This window comes from Globicephala melas, chromosome 15, assembly GCF_963455315.2.
Source record: "Globicephala melas chromosome 15, mGloMel1.2, whole genome shotgun sequence".
Classification (NCBI taxonomy): Eukaryota; Metazoa; Chordata; class Mammalia; order Artiodactyla; family Delphinidae; genus Globicephala; species Globicephala melas.
The window spans coordinates 18,803,734-18,831,273 of record NC_083328.1 but is presented as its reverse complement, the minus strand read 5'-3'; the positions used below and the strand labels follow the sequence as shown (position 1 = coordinate 18,831,273).

The window sequence follows — 27,540 nt, the reverse complement described above, 5'->3', positions numbered from 1 at the left end:
TGTTCGTTGCAAAATACCTGTAGACATCCAATGTATTTGTTCTGTGTAAGTCTGGAACTCAGTGGAGAGGGGCAGACATTGGCTTCCTTGGGACTCTGACATTTTCTAAGTATGTTACTTGAAGGAGAAAATTACTCGTGGACTCTGTTCGGCTGCACTTAAACTGAAATTTACTCTCCTCAGGAATATCGTCTTAATTCCCCAAATTTATATCTTTTCTACAAATTGAGGTCTGGCTTATAGACCCAAACTCCAAGTGCTCATTCCATTGGTCAAGGACCATCTAGGGTCTATTATCTTCTTCATACCCTTCACCCAGAGGCAGTGCCTAACTATGTATACTACTTAACAGTCATCCACTGCTCAAATTTGTTATCATGCCTTCCTCTCTTCTCAGTAACTCCTCAGCTGCCATATTTTGACCCCTTCCCCAGTCACTCAACTAAGACTTTCCAAGGTGACCAAAGGATTCCTAATTGCTAAATGTAATGGGAAACTATTCATCCTTTTTTTCAGTTGACCTCTCTACAGCATTTGAAACTGACTACTTCTTTATTGAAAATCTTTTCTTAGCTTTCTTGACTCTTTCCTCCTCCCCAGCCCCCCGCTCCCACCCCAGGTATTTCCTTTTAGTTCTCTTAGCCCAATCCCAATCCTCTGGAAATTTTCATCATGTTTATCATTATGAAATTATTTTTCTGATTTTAAAATTGACACGTAATTATTGAAACATTAAAGCAATGCAGAATAGTACAAAGTTGATTGGATAAAATTACCCCAAGATAAAACTAAGGTTAATATTAGATGGCCATCCTTTCTCATCCCAATCTCTCTTTCTCTCTGAAGTAGATTCAAAATTGTGTCTAAACAATTCTCTCTTCCTTGATGTTTTGGAGTTGTTTTCAATTTTGGAGGCAGCTCCTCCAACCATGATTACCAGAGGAACAGTTATTTTGTATTCAGTTAGAAAAACTCAACACTTGTCCACAGTTAGTTGGCCCAGTAGTGAGCTTCTTATAGGAAAATCTTTTCTGAAGCAAATTAAGATCAAATATACCTTGCTGAATGGTAGGTAATAGATTCTTTACTATATTATAAATACAATGTGAACATTAGAAAAGTGGTAGTAGTACTGATTGTGCTAGATTGGGGGATGTTAGGGAGAAGCCCAGGAAAGATGGACGGTTTTTATTTTACCTCCAAAACCCACTTATTAGACTATAACCCAGGTGGGGTGAAAGAGGCAACACCACCTCAGTCTCACTCTTGGTTACCACAGGGAGAACAGTTTTATGAAATATGACATTGTTATCCAGTTAACAGTTGCTTAAACCAGCGCTTCCTGGATTGAGTCAATCAGAGTAGATCCCTGAGGACTTGGAGTTGAGGCCAGACTGTCCCAGTCTAGTTTGGCTGCTTGGTTGAATTAAAGAAATGCACATTTAGGGCTTCCCTGGTGGCACAGTGGTTAAGAACCTGCCTGCCAATTCAGGGGACACGGGTTCGAGCCCTGGTCCAGGAAGATCCCACATGCCGCAGAGCAACTAAGCCCATGAGCCACAACTACTGAGCCTGTGCTCTAGGGCCTGTGAGCCACAACTACTGAGCCTATGTGCCACAACTACTGAAGCCCGCGCGCCTAGAGCCCGTGCTCTGCAACAAGAGAAGCCACCTCAATGAGAAGCCCGCTCACCACAACGAAGAGTAGACCCCGCTTGCCGCAACTAGAGAAAGCCCACGCGCAGCAACGAAGACCCAACGCAGCCATAAATAAATAAATAAATTTATTTATTTAAAAAAAAAAAGAAATGCACATTTAGGATATGATATTGGTGACCCGTTTCTGCCATATGAAGTGGAAACTGAAAGGGGAGGGTAGACTGTGACTTAAGAACAACACCTATATATAGATGCCAACTAAAAATTGTCGCTTGCCATCTACCTCTACAAGGATTAAATCATGAGCTCCTGCAGCTGCTGACCTTCAATATCCCCCTGAAAGGAGTTCAGGGTGGAGATCAGGGATGAGGCACTCTATGCTCTGGGAAAAACTGGCAGTACAGGTCTTCAGATAAATATTATCTGGAGAATATCTTATGAGCCCAATTCTTGCATCTCCTCATGTCTATATAAGCACTAAAATCATTAATGGTGACATCTGCTCCTTGTGACTAGTAGTATCCTTTACGAGACTAGCAGCAGCCTTCTGCAAAAATGTGTGTTTGATTGCATGTACCCACCTTCACCAAAATCACATATACACTGACCTTCCCCCTTACCTCTTCGGAACAGTTTCTCAGAGATATCTGAAATCCTGTCTCCTGGGCTCTAGTCCTCATTTTGCTCCAAATAAAACTCAACTCACAACTCTCACTTTTGTTTTGTTTTTGTTTTCAGTTGACACAGAGAAGGATAGTAGAGAGACTGAGAGAGAGAGTTATAACAATATGTGTTGCTGACTCTGGTTGCAATTCTGTTCTTAGAGGCTGTGGGATTCCCTAACACCCTTATGGAAAACTCTCCTGTTTGAATAAGCTGGTTTGATTGTAAACATATAATTTTATAATTTATGATCACACAATACAATGCTGTAGCTTTGTGTTTTATTAAACAATATAATTTAGCCAACTTTCCAGGTCAATAAATGTAACTCTACAAGGGCTGTATTTTACTTTGATAAACATACCACAATTTACTTAACAAGTTCTTTTTACTAATGGATATTAAGTTTTCCAATAGGTTCATTCTCTCAATGAACATCCTTGAACATACTTTTAAAAAATACTTGCACAATTATCTTCTCCCCTTAAAGTCTTTAAGTTACATTGATGATCAAAAGATATTTTCATTCAAAATTATTTACATATTGTCATACTTCCCTCCAAAAAAAATATATTAGTTTGCACTTTCTTTAAGAGTGATTGTGAAATGTTTTGTCTCCAAAATTATTACCACCATTAGATTTTGTAAATAATTTCAATATTTACAATCTGGTGGAAAAATTCATGTTACATTTTAAACTTTGAATTTATTTGATCACCAATGAAAATGAACATCACATATTTATCAGTGATTTGTATTTCTTATTTTGTGAGTTGCCTCTTCATGCCTTTTGGCCATTTTTGATTTGCGAGTTTATATTTTATCATTTGTAAGCAATCTTTACATATTAGAACATGCACTCTCTATTATCTGAGTTGCAACATTTTTTTCCCACTTTGTACTTCGTTTTCCTTTGATCTTTGATCTTGTATGTACATGTATTGGAGGAGTGCAGGCATTTTTGAAGCTTCTGTAGTCAAATTTCTCAACTTTTAATTTTTTCCTGGATTTCCTGTTTATGAAATGAAAGGCAATAATTTTCATCCATATTTTACTTTGGGACTTTAATTTTTTATTTTTCAAATATTTGATGCACCCTAGTTTCTGACTTTCTGGATTTCCCACCCACAACCATTTGTTCCTGAAATTCTTTTATTCTATCTCTATAATATCTTTGGATGTATCCCCTGTTCCACCTCCAACTTCCTTACATTGGCCAAGAGCTCATTATTTTTGGCCTACGTTTACTGTAACAGCCTCCTAACTAGTCTCCCTACTTCCAACCTGAAAAAGCACTCCTAGGGGACTTCCAAGAAACATTTTGATTTCCGCACAGTCATTAATTTTTTTCTGCAAGATTTCCATGGAAGATACTAGCTTAAGCAGTTTGAACTACTCTACAATTTTCAGAGCGCAGCTCTGGCCATATTTTTAAAATTTTTTCAGAATTAGATTAAAATCCTACTGGGATCCCATACTTCAGAAAGACAGGAAGTTTGGTGTTGACTTGTGTTGAATCTTCTGACTTGAGACACAAAACACTACTGACCATTTAAGTAGCCCTCAGAGCAAGAGGGATTTCTATAATTTGATAATATTCCTTCTATGACAAAGACGTTTACCAAATATTTGTGAACTCCTTCACATTTCCAAGCTTCCTTGTGGTTTGGTTTGAGCCATGTGATTGCTTTTTGTCAACAGGCTGTGAGCAGATGTGAGATGTGACATGTCCAAGGAGAAGCTGCAAGAGCCAATATATGGTTACTCCATTTTATTGTTTCCCTCTGCCATGAAATTGTTTTGGTCCATATAGAGGCACTTTATTCATCCTGTGACGTATACTGAAGAAGATGTGGTCCAGAATTGCATTCAACTCACAGTGAACTTGAAATAGGAGTAAGGAACAAATCACTGAGATATAGGCATCTTTTCCTTCTAAGGCATAACTCAACCATAATTCCAAGAGACCAAGGCAGAGACTGCAGGTCCTCTTAAAGTTTAGGCTCTGAACTAGGCTCTGCCTAGGATCTCAGTTTCATCCTTGATATCGTCTTTTCCCGGAGGCCATTTCTTGTATTGACATCTTTCTGCTGTCTTGAGAGTGTGAGAATGAGAAATAGTTTTGTTTTTGAACCTGTGGGTCCTGGCTCCTTTATATTCCCTCCAAATTGTTATTGAAATCAAAACTAAAGAGTACATTTTTAAGCTCATTTCTTTCCATTTGCACTTTATTATATGTAGCTAAACAAAATCAACAGGCAGTTTCAACATTCTTCCTGGGAATCTCCTTAGCTGAATCCATAAATTTATTACATATAGTACAGTGTCACTTCTATATTCTGGTGATCAAAGAATTCACAGACAAGCTCATATTCAAAAGAGGAGGAAATGGTTGTGGGTGGGTGTCAGAGAATTTGTGGTTATCTTTCATCTGCCATAGTCCTCTCTCTGGCCACAGATGCATTCCTCTCACATGAAAAACACACCCATTCTCTTCTAAGACTACCCAAGTCTCACCCCTTCATGGCATTGATTCAAATTCCAGGATATTATCATCTAAATCAGGTCCTGGTATAGATGAGGCTCTTTGGGTTTGGTCCCTTGAGTATGGTTCCTCTTGACCTGAAGAACTTTGAATTAAAAAACTAAGTTATTATCTCCTAAATACACCTAACATGCAATAGAAAGACAAAACAGACACTAAAAAGGGGGAAATAGGGTGCACACAGAAGTTGTTAGTCTAAAGCAATTCAGCCAGGAACATGTTGTTGGTTCCTTGATTTAGGCCCCAGTTTTACTGCCCAGTAATCATTTTCCATGGCCCTTGGTTATACAGTCTAAGAACATTCCATTCCATAGGAAATCAATCAGGTATGCAGCTGAGTACCCTTCTCAGCCTTCTTCCTGTAGAAAGTTGGAGACCCATAATTTTATGCTATTTCCATCCCTTTTATAAGTTCCCAGTGCTTCCACAAATTTAATTATCTTAAATATTATGTGAGTTTCCTATAAATAGTAGTAGGCTTCACTCCATTAGACAAAAACAACACTCACAGATCTCTTCGTGACAGGCTCTCTCTGACTTCATGTTAAAGTCAGAGTGCTGTGAAACAACACCTTAAAAATGTTTAGAAGACTTTTTGTCTAGTTGAGAGTCTGCAAGTCATGCCCATAAATCTTTCTTTAGTATTAACAAAAGATCTTGGTCTCATGCTTGAGATGATCTTTACCTTGAGGCCATTTCCTGTATTGAAATCTTTTTGCTGCCCTGAGAGACTGGGAATGAGAAATAGTTTTGCTGAACCTACAGGTTCTGACTCCCTTATATTACCTCTAAATTATTATTGAAATTGAAAACTAAAGAGTTTATCTCTTTCCATTTATAGTTTTTTTATATGTAGGTAAAGAAAATCAACTGGCAGCTTCAACATTCTTCCTGGAAATCTGTTTTCCACATTACCTCAGGCAACAGTGTTTCCAAACTTTTCACCATTAAGAAGGATATATATCCTCTTCAATCTCTAATAACAAGTTCTTTACTTGACTTCAAGGAGTCAAGTTCACTAAGACTCCTTGAGGCTCTTTGAGTTCTTGTCTACAACTCAGTCCAAAAGACAATATCACATATCTTAGTGTTTTGTTTTTTTTTTTAATGACAACACCGCATTCTAAGTACCAATTTATGATCTGATCATTTATTGTTCTATTACAAACCACTTCAAAACTTATAGGAATAAAACAAAAATAAATTTATTATGCTCATAAGCATTTGAATTGGGGATTCAGTTAGGGTATAAAAGGGACTATTATTATTTGTCCCTGATGTATAATGCAGCAATAGATAATTAATGATGTTATTCTACCCTTTCTCATGATAGTATGTAGAGCAGAAAACTTTTCTTTTTAGTTCATAAGTTTAGGGATCAAGATGTAGAGATCTTGTGCTTTGTGCCTAATGCCATGATTGAATGGGACTTTCAGGTAGACTCCTTTAAGGAGTGTGTGTATATGTAGAAGGAAGAGAGGTGAATATCCATGAAAAGAATGGTGGACTGTGGAACATAGCATTATATTCACAATATTTCCTATTTCTTCCTCTGGGAGAGGATTATACTTCTCCGCTCTATTGATACCTGATAGACCATATAACTTTCCTTGGCCATGAAATTTGAGAAGTGAGGTGTGCCATTGTGAGCAGGAGTTTTATAGTCACCTTAGAATTCTTCCCTTCTATCTCTTCCCTCTGCCATGAGAGTGGTATGTCCTAGATAAGTGTTGCTTCCTCAGCCTTGGACCTGGAGTGAAAAATATGTGCAGCAGCTGATTCATGAAGGACATGTTGTGAGCCAGAATTCAACATTTATTGCTGGAAGCCATTGAGATTTCACGGCCACTTGTTACTGCAGCATTACCGAACCTAAGCTGACTCATATAATGGCCCTCCAGATCTCTCTTTTTCTGTTGCAGCGATTACAGAGACTGCCTGCCTGGCGTGAGTCCCTGTGTAACTATGGGCAGAAAAGCCCATGTGGACCTTCACCAGATTTGTAATAGAAACAATAACTCAACATTTTTTTTCATTAGCCTCTGAGATCTGGGAATTATGCTTTAAAAAAAAACAACTGCAACATAAATAAGCCTATTCTGACTAATAAAGACCTCTCTGAGTATTAATCCTATCTTTGCTGAAAGATTTGATATTTGTTCATGTGGATTTTTGCACTAATTTTGATTTTTTTTAAAAAAAAAGCATTAAAATAATATTTGTCTTGATTACTGAGTTTTGGGGGACACCCTTAAAGTTTGCACTGATGTGAGTGTCTCACTTTCATCCCCTTAACCATGGCTCTGCCCTGAGGGGATGCAGATGAATACAGTTTTGTTCTTGAAGGCCACATGACTTGACCTTATAGATCTTGTATCCAAACGCATTATCTTTTGCCTCAAGTTTAGCATTCATTTTGCTACAGTGAAACAAACAAACAATTCTAGATCCTTTTCTTCACAAAAAGAAATCATCTCCTTGTTAAATTTCATTTGGGTATTCTGGGATAAAATGTTGAGAAATAATAAAAATCTGGAATTCCTTTCCTGTAACTCCAGAGCATGATTTTACTCCAGTTTAGTCTATAAATTAACATGGATTATGAGCTTGTATGGTATTTAGCTTTATGATAATTACTATTGGAATAGCTGATAAGAGTTAATTTATCCTGAAGACAACTAGAAATAAAAGAATAATTGGGTTATAAAATTAAAGCAATAACATCTGTAGTTTCTACTACATTGAACATATTTGATGTAGAGAATATTTCAATTAGGCTGAAAAAAAACCTGTGAATGCTTTTTCACCTTTATATTCTTCCTCAAAAGATAAAAAGGCCTAGCACACAAAAGATAATTAAAACGTGGAAATTTTCTTAACCTCTGGATATTTCACATTTGTTTAGAGAAAAGTATATACTCTTGACCTCACATACTCTTACATGACCTGCTATTGCTGAAGTGAAATAAGTGGTTAGCTTTCTGTGGGGTTAGTTTAGCAGTATGAGTGAGCAATTTCTGCATGACTGATGGCTTTACTTAAATTGCACAGTCATGGATTCCAGTCAATTCCATTAATAACGCTCTGTGACTTTGGGTACGTTGCTTAACCTCTCTGAATCTCAGCTTTCCTACGTATATTCACTCATGATTTTTTTAAATTGAACTGTAGTTGATTTACAATATTGTGTTAGTTTCATGCAAAGTGATTCAGTTTTATATATATATATATATATAAAACTGATTATTATATATTTGTATATTTTTCAGATTCTTTTCCATTATAGGTTATTACAAGATATTGAATATAGATCCCAGTGCTATACAATATACCCTGTTGTTTATCTATTTTATATTTGGTGGTATTTATCTGTTAATCCCATACTCCTAATTTATCCCTTCCTACCATTTCCACTTTGGTAACTGTAAATTTGTTTTCTATGTCTGTGAGTCTGTTTCTGTTTTGTAAATAAGTTCATTTGTACTATTTTTTTAGATTCTACTTATCACATAAGTGATATCGTATAATATTTGTCTTTCTCTGTCTGACTTACTTCACTCAGTATGATAAACTCTACATGCATCCATGTTCCTACAAATGGCAATATTTCATTCTTTTTTATGGCTGAATAATATTCCATTATACATATATACACACACACACACACACAAATAAATATATATACACACACACATACCACCATCCATTCATCTGTTGATGGACATTTAGGTTTCATCTGTTGATGGACATTTAGGTTGCTTCCATGTCTTGGCTATTGTAAATAATGATGCTATGAACATTGGAGTAAATGTATCTTTTCAAATTAGAGTTTTCATCTTTTCTGGATTTATGTCCAGGGGTGGGATTGCTGGATCATATGTTAACAGCCATGACTTACTGATTAAACCAGTGTGAACTGCTGGCCTTCTTTGTTTCAGACACTCTGCTGAACACTGCAGGGAATGGAAAAGATGTAATCCCTGATCTCAAATGACTTATGATGAAATATGGACACACTTCTCCACACAAGACAAAATTTGGTGTTACATGCAAGTGGTATAAAAGAAAGCAGGCATAAAAAAAGAAGGTAGGTATCGCTTCCGTTTGAAAAGAGTGGTATACCAATGTGGGGAGAAGGAGTGGGAAAAAGTTTGCCTTGGGTATAGGCAACTATAGAAAATGCAAAAGCAATAATAAAACCAACATAAAGTCAATCTGCTTTCTATTTTCACTGTATGCTGGCAATTCTAAATAACATCAGTGATAAAATACTTCTCTCTTTTGGAGCTGACCATTCCTACCCCTTATTACAGCACCACCCGGAGGGTTGAAGAAAAGATTCAGAAAGGAGGTTGAAGCCTGGCCTTGAAGCATAATTAAGGTTTATGGAAGAAATGTGGAAGATCTTTCAAGGCAGATAGGGTTTAAAGTTGGGTAGAGGCCAAATTTCAGAAAAACATGTCTTATACTTCATAAGTCTTGCTCTACAATGAGTATAGTATTTAAAATCCAATCATTAATATTTAGAGGGAGTTCACTGTTAGCTCTTTAACATATGCATATTTATTTTTAAGTGTAATTAACTGGCTAGAAGAAGAAATATATGTGAACTGTAATGCCATATAGTGAAGTGTGGGAAGGAAATCCAAAAAAGAGGGTATATATATATATATATATATATATATATATATATATATATATATACACACCTGATTCACTTTGCTGTACAGCAGAAACTAACACAACATTGTAAAGCAACTATACTCCAATAAAAATTAATTAAAAAAAGAATTGTTATGATTACTTTGACTTGGAGAAATAGGAAATTGTGAGAAAAAGGAAAGCTTTTAGATTTGGAAGTGTCCTCTTGAGTGTAGAGGCAAGTCAAAACCTTGCACTCAATACCATCAGCTTCTTTCTTTGTTTTCTTGTTCCTAAATTGTTTTCATTAATCAAGATAAAATGGTTGACTCAATAATAAATAGGCTTCTACTTCTAATGTGTTTGACTTAAGAGTTAACAAGACAGTTAGGAGGTGAATTTATATTCTGATATATCAAACTTGGAGCATTTGCACCAATGATGGATAACAGGTGTAGAGTAAAAAGGTGGTGGAAGGCAGAAACCTGGTCATAGTTGATATGTATGTATGTGTGTGTGTTTCTTTAACTTATTAATTTAACTTCAGTGCACATTATTCTTGTTCAGCTATTGCCTCAACTCTAGACCTGACATTTTGGTCTTCCTCTTGAAAAAGCTACTGAAGTCAGTGGCCCAGCCATAGTGAAGACATGGTCCAAGAGGAATCAGTAACAAACATCTTTTCTACTGTCAGCTATCACCATCCCAGTGGAGCACACCTTCGGCATTTAGATAAGGGATGGTGGATGGGTGCAACTCCAACTTTGTTCTTTGACCACCCTTGGTTTCAAGAGCCTGGAAGTAATGAACACTTAATTTATCTGTTTGTGGGACTAGGTTAGGAAGCACTGAGTAATCCAGTTCACACTCCCTTATTCCTTGAGCTAACTCAGGGACCATCTGAAACAGATGACAAGGAAGAGTGGCATGTCCTGAAGGGCATGAATGATTTGGCATGGTTCATACACAGAATGCTCATGGTGCAGTTAAATGAGTCCAGAGAGTAAGCTGGGGAAGGATGCATGTAGGGGAAAGATCAGAGGAGGCATATTCTAAGGGGTTTTGTTTGAATCCAAAGGCAATGGGGGCCTTTGGAGCATAAAAACCAGTGGATGGTAGAGAATATTAGCAATGTCAACATATTAAAATGTTAGGAAGACTTACCCAATGGTCTGATAGATTACAAAAAGAGTAGGCATGGTTGACATTTTTTTTTTTTTTTTAATGACAGGCTTTCATCTGATAAGATTTCCCTATGGTATTGCCTAAGATAGGTGGAGGGTTGAGTAATCTACTCAAGTCCCCTGGGAATACAAGGAAAGACTTGACAGATGGTATCTGGAGAAGGCCATCGCAATGGTTGACATATCCATCCCCTTTTCTGTCAACATAATTAGGATGTGCTTAGATTCCAAAGATTGGATTGGATTACCTGTAAAGACAACTTTTAGCTTCATAAAAAAATACTTCCCTTAAATTTCTTCCATTCAACTACAACGACTGAATTTATACTTTTCAGGATGTAGAGCCCATTAGTTTCCCTAGACAAAAGCAAAGCATTCCCATTCCCCAACCATTTACAGTATCATCAAACACTACTTAGTCCTTCATGTCCTCTTTTGAAAGCTCCTGTGTGTTCCTGAAAAGGTGCATTCATGGCTGTATTGGTGTGTTTGCTACACTGTATGTATTGCCATGGCTTCTGCCCCGGTACAAAATCAAATTGGCCAGTTTTATGTGCTTTTGGATGAAGTAGCTCCAGTATCAGATTCATTACATTGTATTTACCTTCAGAGGAGCTACCTTGTGGGCTAATTCCTGAGAGCATAGCATACAGTACAGCCACTGCTGACTAGCACCTTGCCTAGTCACACAGAACTTTTCTAAAATGACCTATAAACACATGAACTATTTCTGCATATGATGTCTTCCCCATCTTTTCCTGCTCCCTAGGGTCCGTGTATGAAGGAGAATACTGTCTTAAAATGCAATAACTTTCCATGACACTTTATTATTCTAATAGCCATAAAATTACCAAATACTGCATCTTCTATTTTTCTGCATGGTTGCTAGGGAAACAAATTCATGTGCACACCTTTCTTCAGAAAGCAAAACTGACTAAAGGTCAGAGGTTTACCCTTTTATTTTAGTTTGTTTTGGTTTCATTTGGGATTTATCCTGTTGTCACTCTCTTCCTTTGTGACCCACAGCATCAAAGTATAAAGATGGTCAATAACTAGAACTGAAAAAATTCAGATGCATTAAATGATATGCAGAAAAGGGCTGATATCTTTTAAATGTCTCCACTGAAAGTTTTAACTTTATTCTCCCTGGAAGGAGGGTTTGGGGATTCACACATTATGTATTCCCATTTTTAACAATCCAAGCTATCATGTTGATACCAAACTAAATTACCAGGACTTAATCACTCTTAAAAGCCCATAGTGGATGCCCATTGCTGTAAGAACATCCTGGACTCAATCTTTTCAGTTTCAGCTCTTTCAACCATGAGCCATTTGACCTCAACTCCTGATTACTTATCCTTGTAACACCCCATGTGCTTTCAGGACCATATACCTTTCTACCGTCTATTCCTTCTGCCTGAGATACTCTTCAACTTAGTCCTTTAGAGCGAGACTATAAACTCTGTAAGTCAGGGATCATGTACCTACAGGGCCAAGCCCACAGTTCTGTGTATAATAGATGCTCAATAAATGTTTGTTTACTGACTGCCTCACCCAGGGCAAAAATTATCTCTTTCTTCCTGAATTATGTCTTTTGATAATTCTTTCTGTGAGTGTCCAGAAGGGTCTACAGGTAGTATATTATTTTAATCGTTGTATATTTGAAAATGCCTTTATTTTTCCTTTACATTTAGCAAGGTAGGATATTATAGGTTATGGTTATTTCCCCTCAGCACTGTGAAGATTGCCTTCTGGCATTAACGGTTGTGGATGAGAAGTCTGCTGACAATGTAATTATCATTCCTTTGTCGGTAATCTATTTCCTTTCTGGTAACTTAAAGACTATTTTTTCTTGATGTCCTTAAATTTCACTAGGATGCGTCTGGATGTGCATTCATTTTCATTTATTTTACCTGGATTGGGTGCGTCTTGCAGCAAATCTGGAAAATTCTCTTGCAGCAAATCTGGAAAATTTTAAATGTTTCTACACTGCCACTCACTTTATCCTATACTTAGAATTTTTCTATTAGATGTATTTTGGAGACTATCAATTTATTCTCTGTTTCTTAATTATTGTTTAATGAAAAAATATTTCTATTTCTCTGCATTTTACTGCACTCTCAGCAGTATTTTCAATTCACCAATTCTTTTTTTTTTTTTTTTTAATTTATTTATTTAGTTTTGGCTGTGTTGGGTCTTCATTTCTGTGCGATGGCTTTCCCCAGTTGCGGTGAGCAGGGGCCACTCTTCATCGTGGTGCGCGGGCCTTTCACTGCTGCGGCCTCTCGTTGCGGAGCACAAGCTCCAGACGCACAGGCTCAGTAGTTGTGGCTCACGGGCCTAGTTGCTCCGCGGCATGTGGGATCTTCGCAGACCAGGGCTCGAACCCGTGTCCCCTGCATTGGCAGGCAGATTCTCAACCACTGCACCACCAGGGAAGACCAACCAATTCTTGCTAATTATATCCAGTCTAGAGTTTATATCATCTACTGATTTAAAAATGTTAAATTTAAAAATTGTTTTCATTTCCAGCATTTCTGGGAGACACTTTTTAATATATGTTTTATAACCATTTGTGTCCCCTCATAACTTCTTGGTTTTTTAAAAGTAATGTTATTTGCTACTTCTTCCCTTTTTTCTTTCAAAGATATGGAACATTAATTATTAGATTTTCACTTTTCCCCCCAGGTGTATTGACATATAATTGACATATAACATTGTGTTAAGTTTAAGGTATACAATGTGTTGATCTGATATATGTATACATTGCAAAATGATTACCACCATAGTCTTAGCTAACACCTCCATCTATCATATAATTCCCATTTCTTTTTTGTGGGGAGAATATTAAGATTTACTCCTTTAGCAATGTTCAAGTGTATAATACAGTATTATTGACTACAGTCAGTATGTTGTACATTAGATCCCCAGAACGCATTTGTCTTATAACTGGAACTTGTACCCTTTGATCAATGTCTCCCCATCTTTCCCCACACCCCCCATCCCCTCCCCAGCTCCTGGTAACCACAGTTCTACACTTTGTTTCTAAAGCAAACTTCAACATTTTTTTTTGGCTGTGGGATCTTTGTTCCCCAACCAGAGTTTGAACCCCGGCCCTCAGCAGTGAAAGCACAGAGTCCTAACCACTGGACTGCCACGGAATTCCCAATTTCAACTTTTTTAGATTCCACATATAAGTGATATCATACAGTGTTTGTCTTTCTTTGTCTGACTTATTTCATTTAGCGTAATGCTGTCAAGGTCCATCCAGGTTGTTTGCAAAGAGCAGGATTTACTTCCTTCTCGTGGCTGAATACTTTTTCATATATATATGATGCATATCCCACAAATTCTTTATCTATTCAATGAAACTGTTCCTCTCATCCACTGTGGTGCATCCAAGCTCATATTTTTTCCCCCAGCAGTGTGCTGGAACCTCTCCTCTTGAAACCTGGACTTCCACAAAGGCTCTCTCATTTGTGGGTGATTATCTAAGATAGTGTTTTCTGGGGGCTCATGGGCTGCAGTTGAGAGAGGCTGGAGCCAATTCATGGGCCACAGCAGGGTCCACAGCCAGGACCAAGGTCTACTTACCTATTTTTCAACACATGGGTTGGTGAGGCTCCTCTCAGGTCCTATGTGATGCTGGATCCCATAGGTCCCTAAAGGTACTTTTGTCCATGGATGGATGCCGAATCTTTGTTGTTGGTTGGGGGGAAGGGGGACAACAATGAGGGGCTTCTTATGCCACCATGATGCTGATGTCATCCTCTGGAATATAATTATTTTAATGTTAACTTCAGATTATTCTATTATTTGCATTATTGTTATTTTCATTAATGATTACTCATTGTTGATTGTTCATTGTGGATTCTATGGGATTTCTTGCCTTTTTTTTTTTTTTTTTTTGTCCACACCGTGTGGCATGCGGAACTTCCTTGATCAGGAATCAAACCCGTGTGCCCTGCATTGGAAGTGTGGACTCTTAACCACTGGACCACCAGGGGAGTCCAGGATTTCTCTCTTAACATTAGATCTCACTAAATATTTTATTATTTTGCATTATTGTCTCAACTTCAGTGAAAACCTTTTTTCCCCTCCTCTTTTTCTCTGTGCCCACTCCTCCCTACTTAACCAGTTTTGCACCTGGCTCTTCGTGGCCCCTGGTCCAGAACCCAGTTTTCTCTTATTGGATTAAGGTACTTGTTGATAATATTGCACTAACATAGATGCAGCTACTGAGCCGCTGGACTGCTCGTCCAAGTTTTGGGTTGAGGCTGTATCTACTCCCTCCTGCCCGCCTCGCTCTCTCATTGTAGTAAGTCTCAGCTTTTTCAGCTTTCTTTCAGAGACGGGAAAAGATAATCTATCTCCTGGGCTCGAGCAGTAACCTTGGCTCTTGTCCCCTTCCTGTCATGGGGAGTGTTCAGTCTCCATTTCCTTGCAGGAGCCAAACCCCTGGCCGCCTTTTACTGCTCCAGGAACCCCTTTACCATCTTCCGTTTCTGATGACACAGACTGGAGGGTAGGACTTTTATTTTGTGGTTAAAGGAGAGGTTGATTTTTCCCTCTCTCATAGGATACGAATAAGGAAGCCTGTTGCTCTAATTACTATAGAATGTCATCTTATTGCTGTAAAAACCCATCTTGTGCCCACAAAGAACGTTTGTATTAGGGCAATGTGTCAAACACACAAATGTATCTTTTTAATCTTTGTTTTTTTGTATCATATGCGAATGTGCATCTTTGCTAATTACTTTTTATATTTTGTCATTTGTTGCCATGTATTTGGAATAGCAGTAGGGCTTCAAGACACCTACCTTATAAATCTCCCTTGACCAGAAGTCAAGCTATACATTTTCAACTCCACTTACTGGTGTGGAAGCAGTGGTGAACTGCCCAGATTCCCCTCAGAACTAAAGCACTCATTCCTCAGCTGCTGGGAGTTTTGGCTGCAGACAGCTCACAGCTGAGTCACTCTGCCAGAATTGTTTTCAGCTGAAGGGAGTTGCCTTGCCAAAAGTTATAGCCTTTCCTCAGGAGCAGTGAAATTCTAGTGACTGATCAAGTGAAGGCACACAGCCCTGGCTTCCTCGCTTCAATTCAGGATCATGACAAAAGGCCATCCCCCCTTCAGAGCTCCCTGTAGGACAAGCTCAGGCCTTTGTTGCAACTGCATTTCTTTTTTTGTTTTTTTTTTTTGAATTGGGGACAAAAAATGCTTTTTATTTATTTATTTTTAGCCTCTTTATTGGAGTATAATTGCTTTACAATGGTGTGTTAGTTTCTGCTTTATAACAAAGTGAAATCAGCTATACATTATACATATATCCCCATATCTCTTCCCTCTTGCATCTCCCTCCCACCTATTTCTGTTCAACTTCTTCCTTTTATCAGTTTTGCTTCACTCACTGCTTTCCAAGTGCTAATTCCAAGAGCACCTCAAGTAATCTCCATCTCAGTAGTCTGTGTCTTTAGGGAACTTTATTTAAGACTCTGCTCTATGGGTGGAGAATATCTAGGTCTCCCTAAAGGCCTCATCCAGCTGCTTCCTCAGAGTAGACATTCGGGAATGTGCATGGAATAAATCCATGAATAAAAGCAAAGTTAGTCAAACTTGACCTGCTCAGTTTTCCCAAGCTACATAATTTTTTCTGATTTTGCTAACAAAACTTGGACCTTCAAAGTCTGAGAAATTAATCTTGGGCCTAGGTAAGGTAACATTCACTTACTCTGCAGGTTTCTATTTTAATTGAACTTTAATGTTGCCTGGATGAACCTAGCATGGTTGACACTTTTGTAATACATTGGAAGATGAATTACTTGCACACAGAATATTAATGTGGGAGGTGCAGGCAGATAGCAGTGTGATCAAGAACTGAGCATGGGCTGTAAATCGAAGTTAGGCAGTAGAAAGGAAAGGCAGTGTTGGAAAATAGTAATAATGGTCATTCTTTTTCGGATGTCACTGGGGTTGGGACAGCATCATGGCTTTACCCCTCATAAAGCTGACTCAAAATCTTTGCTGGGGACTCGCCTCTTGGACTGGCAATTAAGAGCCTCCAGGCAACTTTCATCTCAGAGGGCACATTAAGTGGAGCCTACTCTCTGTAGGGAGGGAGTATAGAGAGGGTGATTGATGGGGAGGCCCGCATCTGGAGAAACAGTGTGGTGTGGTGAGGTGAGGAATTTCCTGAATGTGTTGTCAGGTGCTTGAGAGTTCTCCATGAGGATATTTAAATAGTACATTGCCATGTTGGCATTAATAGTAATTAAAATATAAGCATGTCCTGGATCACCCAACAATGGTTTACCTATTGTGTCCTATTTCCCAGTCATCTTTTCCAAAGCCCCATCTTTTCTTCAGGTATGCCCATGCCTCACTCAGCCCATGTTCTCAAGTTGGATTCTGGTTTCTTTATGCAAATCATTGCAATCCTATTTCCCTTGCAATTATTTGTTTCAGAAACACAGATTTAAGTAAGTAAACTAGCATTCCCTGATGACTTAAAAGTGTGGGGTAGGCTTGAGATTGGCAGGATGACTTTTTATATTGTGGTTGGGGGGAAGGTTTTTCTCCCCTGTCATTCACAGGATATAAAAATGGGAAAACTAGTTTCCCTAGTTGTCTCTAGTGACCATGAAGGAAGCCATCTTGTGTACATGCAGGAAATCATCTTATATACATGCAGGAAGTCATCTTTTTTTAAAATTAATTAATTTATTTGTTTTTATTTTTGACTGTGTTGGGTCTGCATTGCTGTGCGCAGGCTTTCTCTAGTTGCAGAGAGCGGGGGCTACTCTTCATTGTGGTGTGCGAGCTTCTCATTTTCGTGGCTTCTCTTCTTGGGGAGCATGGGCTCTAGGCACGCAGGTGGGCTTCAGTAGTTGTGGCACACAGGCTCAGTAGCTGTGGCTCGCAGGCTGTAGAACGCAGGCTCAGTAGTTGTGGCACACAGGCTTAGTTGCTCTGCGGCATGTGGGATCTTCCCGGGCCAGGGTTCGAACCTGTGTCCCCTGCATTGGCAGGTGAATTCTTAACCACTGTGCCACCAGGGGATCCCCAGGAAGTCATCTTGTACACATGCAGGAAATCATCTTGTACACATGCAGGAAGTCATCTGTGTACATGCAGGAAATCATCTTGTATACATTCAGGAAATCATCCTGTGTATATGGATGCAGTCATGTTGTATACATGTAGGAAGTCATCTGTGGACATGCAGGAAATCATCTTATGTACATGCAGGAAGTCATCTTGCATATATGCAGGAAATCATCTTGTATATAGGCAGGAAATCATCCTGTATACGTGCAGGAAGTCATCTGTGCACATGCAGGAGGTCATTTGTGTACATGCAGGAAATTGTCTTGTGTAGATGCAGGAAGTCATCTGTGCACGTGCAGGAAATCATTTTGTATATATGCAGGAAGTCATCTGGGTACATGCAGGAATTCATCTTGTATACATGCAAGAAATCACTTTATGTACGTGCAGAAAGTCATCTGTGTACGTGCAGGAAGCCATCTTCTGTACATGCAGGAAGTCATCTTGTGTTCATGTAGGAAATCATCTTGTGTAGATGCAGGAAGTCATCTGTGCACATGTAGGAAATCATCTTGTATACATGCAGGAAATCATCTGTGTATGTGCAGGAAGTTATCTTGTATACATGAAAGAAATCATCTTGTATACATGCAGGAAGTTATGTACGTGCAGGAAGCCATCTTGTGTACATGCAGGAAATCATCTTCTTTACATGCAGGAAGTTGTCTTATGTACACACAGGAAGCCGTCTTGTATACATGCAGGAAATCATCTTGTGTATGTGCAGGAAGCCATTTTGTCACCGCATGGAAGCTAATGTGAGTCCACATACAGAGGAAAGCAGTCAACAAAATCTCAAAATTAAACAGTCCTGATTTTACTCACTGTGGGTTCTGCCTCCCCCTGATTTAATGATATATGAAATAATACATTTCCTTACTGTTTAAACAGATTGAGTTGAGGTTTCCCTATTACTTACAGGGAATACCATCGTATTTGACACATATCCTTATGATCAAGTACTGTCTTTGCATGTGGTTTATAATTTCACCAAGTAATCATTGGTGCCAATTAAAGGAAGCATTTACCTTTAAAGACCTAGGTAAGCATATCAGGCTGGCAATAGATTGGCATTTCTGATGCTAAAATAACAATAATGACTTCTGGTTGAAGTTGACTGTTTGACAACATGAGTTTGTTCCCTTTCTCTACCAGTATCTCAGTAAAACGATAGTAAAGGAATGAAAATGATGTCTAAATATTCAATGATAAGAAGATAAAAAGAGAGCCATGAGAAGAAAGATTTTATCAAATTTCTGGAAGATGGACAAGATATGAAGAATTGAAAACTGGTGAAACAGAATAAGGAAGCCACAGCCCAGAGTATGTACAGAAAGGAGATTCAAATAAGGAGGGAGGCAATATGCCCTTCCACGTATTTAAGGGCCTCAGCACTATGAAATATCATGTATAAAAGAGAGTAGGGGGCTTCCCTCGTGGCACAGTGGTTGAGAATCCACCTGCTGATGCAGGGGACACGGGTTCGTGCCCCGGTCCGGGGAGATCCCACTTGCCGCGGAGCGGCTGGGCCCATGAGCCATGGCCGCTGAGCCTGCGCTCCGCATCGGGAGAGGCCACAACAGAGAGAGGCCCGAGTACCACAAAAAAAAGAAAAAAAAAAAGTGTAGGATTAAAATTGTGAGGTAGAAAACAATGTGATTAATCAAAAGTTTATATATGAAACAGTCAGACCCACTCCACTCTGGAGGGCATAATTCTTGGAAGCTAAGCTTCTACTCTAATACTTTTTTAAAAAGGAGTATTTTCTTCCACAGAAACTGGAAGGCTCCAGAGAAATGTCTTTTACATTTTATCATTTAGGGGCTCACCAGGTTATGGTTTACTTGCTTCCCCAAACTGCTCTCACTTAGAGCAAATTGGCAAAATGAGCAAGGTTCATCTATACCACAGGACCCTCATCAGGTTTGACTGACTTCTTCTTGAGCATGAAAAGTCAAAGGTCTTCAAATGAGAGACCCTCAAACATGGAAGAGAGACATCAAAATGAACAGACACACAACAGGGAACAGGATTCATGCAAAGAACAGGAGGGAACTTCTCCAAACTCTAATGTGTGTCCTCAGGGAGATTTGAGAAAATATTCAAACAAGCATAGAACACAATGAAAATGGAGTAAACACATACTAAGAAATTCTCTCCTAGATAGTAAATATGTATTTGTCAGAAGAGAAAATAATTCAATAGCAAAGTTGGAAAATTAGATCTGGGAAATATCTCAGAAGAAGAACATGAAAACAAAGCGGTGGAAAATATGAGAAGGAAACCCAGAGGGTCAATGCAAGAGCACTGAACATCTGACCAAGGGAAAAATGATAGGGGAAAGTATCAAAGAAGTAATGAGGACAGTTCTCCAGAACTGAAGGACTTTTAATGTTCAGATTGAAAATGTACACCTAGTGCCCAGTGAATTGAAACAAAAACAAAAAACCCACATAGAACATTACCACAAAATGTCATAACATCTATGATAAAAGGGAAACCCTAAAAGCAAAAAATGAGGAAAAAAAATCAAAATGAAAACAAGAAGTCAGCATCATACTACTCATCATCAGCTCCAAACATTAGGAGCTTTTGACTTTCAGAGGAACAACTATTTTGATCTAAGATTCACTACATAGCCCACTTCAGACCTAGGGACACATACAGACTGAAAGTGAAGGGATGGAAAACGATATTCCATGCAAATGGAAATCAAAAGAAAGCTGGAGTAGCAATTCTCATATCAGACAAAATAGACTTTAAAACAAAGACTATTACAAGAGACAAAGAAGGACACTGCATAATGATCAAGGGATCAATCCAAGAAGAAGATATAACAATTGTAAATATTTATGCACCCAACATAGGAGCACCTCAATACATAAGGCAAATACTAACAGCCATAAAAGGGGAAATCGACAGTAACACAATCATAGTAGGGGACTTTAACACCCCACTTTCACCAATGGACAGATCATCCAAAATGAAAATAAATAAGGAAACACAAGCTTTAAATGATACATTAAACAAGATGGATTTAATTGATATTTATAGTACAATCCATCCAAAAACAATAGAATACACTTTCTTCTCAAGTGCTTATAGAACATTCTCCAGGATAGATAATATTTTGGGTCACAAATCAAGCCTTGGTAAATTTAAGAAAATTGAAATTGTATCAAGTATCTTTTCCACAACGCTATGAGACTAGATATCAATTATAGGAAAAAAATCTGTAAAAAATACAGACACATGGAGGCTAAACAATACACTTCTTAATAACCAAGAGATCATTGAAGAAATCAAAGAGGAAATAAAAAAATACCTAGAAACAAATGACAACGAAAACACGACGATCCAAAACCTATGGGATGCAGCAAAAGCAGTTCTAAGAGGGAAGCTTATAGCAATACAATCCTACCTCAAGAAACAAGAAACATCTCAAATAAACAATCTAACCTTACACCTAAAGCAATTAGAGAAAGAAGAAGAAAAGAACCCCAAAGTTAGCAGAAGTAAAAAAAATCATAAAGATCAGATCAGAAATAAGTGAAAAAGAAATGAAGGAAACGATAGCAAAGATCAATAAAAGTAAAAGCTGATTCTTTGAGAAGATAAACAAAATTGATAAACCATTAGCCAGACTCATCAAGAAAAAAAGAGAGAAGACTCCAATCAATAGAATTAGAAATGAAAAAGGAGAAGTAACAACTGACACTGCAGAAACACAAAGGATCATGAGAGATTACTACAAGCAACTGTACGCCAATAAAATGGACAACCTGGAAGAAATGGACAAATTCTTAGAAAAGCACAACCTTCCGAGACTGAACCAGGAAGAAATAGAAAATATAAACAGCCCAATCACAAGCACTGAAATTGAAAATGTGATTAAAAATCTTCCAACAAACAAAAGCCCAGGACCAGATGGCTTCACAGGCAAATTCTATCAAACATTTAGAGAAGCGCTAACACCTATCCTTCTGAAACTCTTCCAAAATATAGCAGAGGGAGGAACACTCCCAAACTCATTCTACGAGGCCACCATCACCCTGGTACCAAAGCCAATAAAGATGTCACAAAGAAAGAAAACTACAGGCCAATATCACTGATGAACATAGATGCAAAAATCCTCAACAAAATACTAGCAAACAGAATCCAACAGCACATTAAAAGGATCATACACCATGATCAAGTGGGGTTTATCCCAGGAATGCAAGGATTCTTCAAAATATGCAAATCAATCAACGTGATACAGCAAAATAACAAATTGAAGGAGAAAACCAATATGATCATCTCAATAGATGCAGAGAAAACTTTCAACAAAATTCAACACCCATTTATGATAAAAACCCTCCAGAAAGTAGACATAGAGGGAACTTACCTCAACATAATAAAGGCCATATATGACAAACCCACAGTCAACATCGTCCTCAATGGTGAAAAACTGAAACCATTTCCACTAAGATCAGGAACAAGACAAGGTTGCCCACTCTCACTACTATTATTCAATGTAGTTTTGGAAGTTTTAGCCACAGCAATCAGAGAAGGAAAAGAAATAAACGGCATCCGAATTGGAAAAGAAGTAAAGCTGTCACTGTTTGCAGATGACATGATGCTATACATAGAGAATCCTAAAGATGCTACCAGAAAACTACTAGAGCTAATCAATGAATTTGGTAAAGTAGCAGCATACAAAATTGATGCACAGAAATCTCTTGCATTTCTATACACTAATGATGAAAAATCTGAAAGTGAAATTAAGAAAACACTCCCATTTACCATTGCATCAGAAAGAATGAAATACCTAGGAATAAACCTACCTAAGGAGACAAAAGACCTGTATTAAAAAATTACAAGACACTGATGAAAGAAATTAAAGATGATACAAATAGATGGAGAGATATACCATGTTCTTGGATTGGAAGAATCAACATTGTGAAAATGACTCTACTACCCAAAGCAATCTACAGATTCAGTGAAATCCCTATCAAACTACCACTGGCATTTTTCACAGAACTAGAACAAAATGTTTCACAATTTGTATGGAAACACAAAAGACCCCGAATAGCCAAAGCAATCTTGAGAAAGAAAAACGGAGCTGGAGGAATCAGACTCCCTGACTTCAGACTATACTACAAAGCTACAGTAATCAAGACAGTATGGTACTGGCACAAAAACAGAAATATAGATCAATGGAACAGGATAGAGAGCCCAGAGATAAACCCACACACATATGGACACCATATCTTTGATAAAGGAGGCAAGAATATACCATGGAGAAAAGACAGCCTCTTCAGTAAGTGGTGCTGGGAAAACTGGACAGCTACATGTAAAAGAATGAATTTAGAACACTGCCTAACACCATACACAAAAATAAACTCAAAATGGATTAAAGACCTAAATGTAAGGGCAGACACTATAAAACTCTTAGAGGAAAACATAGGCAGAATACTCTATGGCATAAATCACAGCAAGATCCTTTTTGACCCACCTCTTAGAGAAATGGAAATAAAAACAAAAATAAACAAATGGGACCTAATGAAACTTAAAAGCTTTTGCACAGCAAAGGAAACCATAAACAAGACGAAAAGACAACCCTCAGAATGGGAGAACATATTTGCAAATGAAGCAACTGACAAAAGATTAATCTCCAAAATTTACAAGCAGCTCATGCAGCTCAATATCAAAAAAACAAACAACCCAGTCCAACAGTGGGCAGAAGACCTAAATAGACATTTCTCCAAAGAAGATATACAGATTGCCAACAAACACATGAAAGAATACTCAACATCATTCATCATTAGAGAAATGCAAATCAAAATTACAATGAGATATCATCTCACACTGGTCAGAATGTCCATCATCAAAAAATCTAGAAACAATAAATGCTGGAGAGGGTGTGGAGGAAAGGGAACACTCTTGCACTGTTGGTGGGAATGTAAATTGATACAGCCACTATAGAGAACAGTATGGAGGTTCCTTAAAAACTAAAAATAGAACTACCATATGACCCAGCAATCCCATTACTGGGCATCTACCCTAAGTAAACCACAATTCAGAAAGAGTCATATACCACAATGTTCGTTGCAGCTTTATTTACAATAGCCAGGACATGGGAACAACCTAAGTGTCCATCAACAGATGAATGGATAAAGAAGGTGTGGCACATATATACAATGGAATATTCCTCAGCCATTAAAAGAAACGAAATTGAGTTATTTGTAGTGAGGTGGATGGACCTAGAGTCTGTCATGCAGAGTGAAGTAAGTCAGAAAGAGAAAAACAAATACTGTATGCTAACAGATGTATATGGAATCTTAAAAAAAAAAGGTCATGAGGAACCTAGGGGCAAGACAGGAATAAAGATGCAGACCTACTAGAGAATGGACTTGAGGACATGGGGAGGCTGAAGGGTAAGCTGGTACAAAGTGAGAGAGTGGCATGGACATATATACACTACCAAATGTAAAATAGATAGCTAGTGGGAAGCAGCTGCATAGCACAGGGAGATCAGCTCGGTGCTTTGTGACCACCTAGAAGGGTGGGATAAGGAGGGTGGGAGGGAGGGAGATGCAAGAGGCAAGAGATATGGGGATATATGTATATATATAACTGATTCACTGTGTTATAAAGCAGAAACTAACACACCATTGTAAAGCAATTATACTCCAATAAAGCTGTTAAAAAAAAAAGTTTCAATACATAGCTAAGTATCAGTAAATAGTATGGTAGAATAAAGACATAATCAGACATTATCTCCAGGGAAACGGGAGAACTTGATAGGATACTAAATTTATAGGAGAGGTTGAACAAAATTTACAATATGCCAAAAGTAATTAGTTCCAAAAAAATTGAACTCCAGGCAAGAAGTCATATGAGAAAGAACATTTAACTGTAGAGAGAAACAGTTGTGGTGAACCACGTTTTCACAGTCATAGTAATGAAATAACTATTGATTTTCATTTTCAGAATCAACCTACTGATAAAGCTCAGAGGAATTAATTACCATTCTAGAACCAAATGTAAGTATTGTAAATGTGACAGTATAAAAGTAACAATTCAGAAGAAGTTTGGGAAGTAGCGATGGAAACAGAACTGATATTTTATCTATATTCTCACATGAGGAAGTAGGAAATAAAAATACACTGTTTTGATGGAAGAAAAAAATAGTTTTTAAAAATGAATTTTAAAAATTAAAAAACAAGATGGCACATAATTTTGCATCTTCCGGTTCTTGTATTCACTTAGAAGTATTTTGGCAGGAATAAAAACAAAGATTCCTTTTTGCAATCGAAAGATACTTTGATGAAAGAAGACTTCAGCTTCTAATGTAATTATTAAATGAAAATTTTGATTTGTCATCATGAAAGCAATAATGTGTGACTTTCATTGTCACAGGCTAATGCAAAAATAAGAGAGGTGAGCATAATAGATAAAGGACGCTTTTGTATCAAGCGAAGGCCACATAACATCGTTGTGAGCTGTACAAAACTAAGCTTTGCAGTTAGTTCACACTAAAAATCGGAGGGACATTGCTAAAAGGAAAAGAAACTTGGCTATAGTAATTTATATCCCGTTCACTTAATGGGTGCTGATTTACCACAATATTAAACATATTACCATCGCATTAAATTGATGTTAAAAAATTAACTTTATTAGTTTTGTGGTTTTGCTACATTGAATGTGAAATTTTTTTAATTGTGAAAAGCAAGGCATTTTAGTTTCATTTGGAGAACTAAGAAGAGACCCATGTGGATGGCTGTGGGGTCTCATTTCCTTACTACTCTCTTCTCTGCTACTGTAGCAGTGAGTTGGTTCAGCAGCTTTGAATTTGCTCAGTGGCAGCATAAGTTGAGACCAGAGCCGGGCTACTCTTTCCCCACAAGGTCAGTTCTTTAACCACAAGCTCCATTGTTATATAGTTGCCTAGATCCTTGCTACACATAATGTGATCTGTGGACCCACAGCATTATTATCCCCTTAGGGATTTTAAGACGTGCAGAATCTTGGGCCTCACCCCAGACCTACTGAATCAGAATCTGCATTTTTAACAAGATCCCCAGCTCATCCCCCTTGCACCTAAATGTCTGGAAGGCACGGATGCTGCCCTTTCCCTATTACCATGGTCAAGTAGAGGAGCAGCATCCATCTCTGTGGAATCCTCACCCACGGTGCTTCTAGCCTATCTCTGCCCAGTCTGAGCGTCATCCCTCCTTGAGGACAATCATAGCTCAGGGGATCACGTGTGCTCTTGTTACTGAGTCCAAACTCGTTCTGCTTGCTGCACGACAGGCCAATAAATCGGGAGACGAGTTGTTGGGGCGAGGAATAATGACTTTATTTGGAAAGCCAGCAGACCGAGAAGATGGCAGACTAATGTCCTAGAGAACCCTCTTACCCCAGTCAGAATTCAGGCTTCTTTTACACTAAAAGGGGGAGGGGTTGTGGTTAGTTGTTGCAAACTTCTTGGTGTCGGAATCCTTTGTTCTTGCAGCTGTCCACATAGGTCAGGTCACAATGTTCCTGTAAACCTCCAATGAGTCAAATGTTATTCTCTGTTCAGCAACTTTTTATCTCTATATGAATGGAAGTGTTATACTCTTAAAGGTCAGAGCCTTGAGAATGGGCTACCCTGTATATTTCAGGATATAGGCAACATTCTTAACTGGAAGCAAAGGCGGTAGAATACAAAGGTTAAAGTAAAAGAAACAGATCTAATATGCAGTCAGATTTGTTCTTCCCTATTACACCCTGTCACTTCTCTGCTTGTATCTCTTAAACTCTCTACTGATGAGTATGCCTGAGCCCCCATTTCCCAACACTTTGTGGAACTGTGTTGTTTTCATCTGCCCAGATTCCTCATCTGTAAGTCAGAACAGTAATAACAATTTTCTCATAGAGTTGTGAGGCTTACATGGAATAATCCGTATAAAGCACTCCCTGCACAGAGTAACATCTCAATAAATGTGGTTATAATTATTAGCTATTATCAAAGAATCCCAGGTGATAACATCAGCAGGAAATGGCTTATATGTTAATGGTCTCCAGCCTCAGCTGTCATCAGGTTCATTTCCCTCATCAATAGCTCATTACTTGATTGTCAAGTCACAGTTGCTATAAGCCACACACCATCACACCGAATAATAGCAATTCTTGCAGGCTTAATGTGTAAAGCATTGCAGAGCCAGTATCCCTTTAATCCTGACAGGGGTTTGTCTGCTGGGGGTGGTGGTGATGCGGAGCAAAGCCCGTGTCGATGGGAGAACTCTCTCACCCTCACGGTCCAGTCTCATGAGCTTCCAAGAGATCCTGCCCTGGGTCCCAATGTTTTACAAAGTCATAACAGCTCTTTTCCTTTTGTTCTTCTTTTACTCATTTCTTTTTGCACTGCCTTCTCCTTAGTCAGCCAGGCATGTGTCCACAGGTGCTGTGTTAGAGCACAAATCTCACATGCTGTGCTGAGAAAGACCTTTTCGCTATTACCACTTCCCACTCTCAGATTGGAGCATTGTAACTGAATGAAACCCTTTCCCCAAGACCCTCTTCTTAAGATAATCCCTTTCCCAGATGGATCTTCAGTCCCCCAGACAGGCTTCCAGAAGTCCCTCTCTACCACAGCTGCAAACACACCTCCTCGTCTTGCTTGAATCCCAGGAATGACTGGGGTTAATGTCCATATGGGGGTCCCTCTACACTTGACCGGTTCCACTGAGTCTGGAAAAGAGAACACCTGGGGA

General features: G+C 38.4%; 1 protein-coding gene across 5 annotated transcripts in view; it reads left to right on the top strand.

The window, feature by feature from the left end:
- Window positions 1–27,540, top strand: part of LOC115861121 (uncharacterized) — a 341,531-nt gene that overhangs the window by 191,274 nt on the left and 122,717 nt on the right. For 4 of the 5 annotated variants that reach the window (XR_009558973.1, XR_011376722.1, XR_009558975.1 and 1 more), the window contains exons 4-5: window positions 8,806–8,954; window positions 24,773–24,825. The exons of the other annotated variant lie outside the window; for it this stretch is intronic. The gene's annotated coding sequence lies outside the window, so the exon portion shown is untranslated. The remainder of the gene's footprint in view (window positions 1–8,805; window positions 8,955–24,772; window positions 24,826–27,540) is intronic. 5 annotated transcript variants of the gene reach the window in all.